The sequence below is a fragment of the Anolis sagrei genome, chromosome 1, assembly GCF_037176765.1.
Source record: "Anolis sagrei isolate rAnoSag1 chromosome 1, rAnoSag1.mat, whole genome shotgun sequence".
Classification (NCBI taxonomy): Eukaryota; Metazoa; Chordata; class Lepidosauria; order Squamata; family Dactyloidae; genus Anolis; species Anolis sagrei.
Genome location: NC_090021.1, coordinates 296,100,920 through 296,102,303, shown reverse-complemented (window position 1 = coordinate 296,102,303; position 1,384 = coordinate 296,100,920). Strand labels below are relative to the sequence as shown.

Below are 1,384 nucleotides of genomic sequence, written 5' to 3'. Positions count from 1 at the left end.
TCTGTGCGCACCTGGAAAATGGCTCCCTTTCTTATTTCCTTTTTTTTAAAAAGCCAGTCCTATGTGCGCATGCTCTTTTTCTAATGCAAGGGAAGGCAAATATAGCTGTTCTGATATACCTGGGCTGGAACTCCCAATAGTGCTAACCAACATAGGTAAATGGAGAGAAACACTGGGATTTACAGTCCAGAAATATCTGGAAACTCGTTTTGCCCACTCCTGCTCTCTTAGAATGAATAAGGAAGATCAGGTAGGCAAGCATCTATTGTGTTCTTTAGTTCTAGGGAGCCAAGGAGCACAGTACTTCTCTCATAAAAATGAATAGTGAAATATGGTAGATGTTCTAATTGGTTTAAAAGAATCTATTAATGTACTTACTCTCCAACATTGCAATTAAAAGCTGATTGCTCTGGATTATAGAATGAGGAAATATTCTTATTCATTGGAGCTCTGCAGTAATAGATACAAAGATGCACTCACATTTTCTATCACACATATTCTTCCCATTGCTGATAAATCGCAATTAGGAATTTTTCTTTGGATGTTCCAATGATACTATGAACAAGATGCTAAATTCTTCACTAATGATCATGAACCTAAAGGGAACAAACCATCCCACCCAAAAGGAAGTACTGTCATTGAAAATAATAGTGTCAAGAGGGAATTGTGCAATATAAACCCGATTTGTAGTAAACTATGAATATAAAGGAGAACAGGATGTTATTTTTCTATATCACAATACTAATATGGTCATAACAAATTTCTTCTTTAACATGCAATGTTGAAGTGTTGCAATTTTTAAATCATGTCTACATTATGTAATGCGACTAAGATTAATATCTGCCATTTGCTGGGAAGGAAAATTAAACGTGTAATTGATGGTGGCGGGACCATGTGGCACTTTTAAGCAGTGATAATTTGTATGAATTTACATATTAAAATAATCTTTAATACTGATGTTGCTTGTATTAACTGTTTTTGTTTTTTGTTTTGTTTTTGTCTACACAGGAAAATGCATTCTAAGCAATCAAATGGTTGCTGTTCTAAATGAGCACGTCTAATAGAAAGAGGCAGATGTCTTGATAGCCTATGCTCATAACTGTCAGATATATTTACAGGTTTTCTAGCAGATTTCTTCCTCCTAGGAAACCATTTTAGTGATCAAATATTTTTACAAGATCCTATGAAAGTAGGCATATAATTAGCTAACCATCATATCCCATAGTCTGCCTTACATATAAAAACCTGAGTTTATTTGAAACATACCTACAATACACTTTTTGAATTCTGAATTTAAAAAGAATTATGATTAAGTTATATTAATAGACAAGTAAAGCAGTTAAACATGTGGGTCTAAAATGAATTGAAGTTATATTTTCAATCT

At 33.4% G+C, this 1,384-nt stretch overlaps 1 protein-coding gene across 3 annotated transcripts in view; it reads left to right on the top strand.

Annotated features, from left to right (window-relative positions):
- Positions 1–957, top strand: part of NOVA1 (NOVA alternative splicing regulator 1) — a 148,385-nt gene extending 147,428 nt beyond the window's left edge. For all 3 annotated transcript variants that reach the window (XM_060759762.2, XM_060759756.2, XM_060759769.2), the window contains one exon: positions 1–957. This exon is cut by the window's left edge and continues 5,836 nt beyond it. The gene's annotated coding sequence lies outside the window, so the exon portion shown is untranslated.
- The last annotated feature ends 427 nt before the right edge of the window (positions 958–1,384 follow it).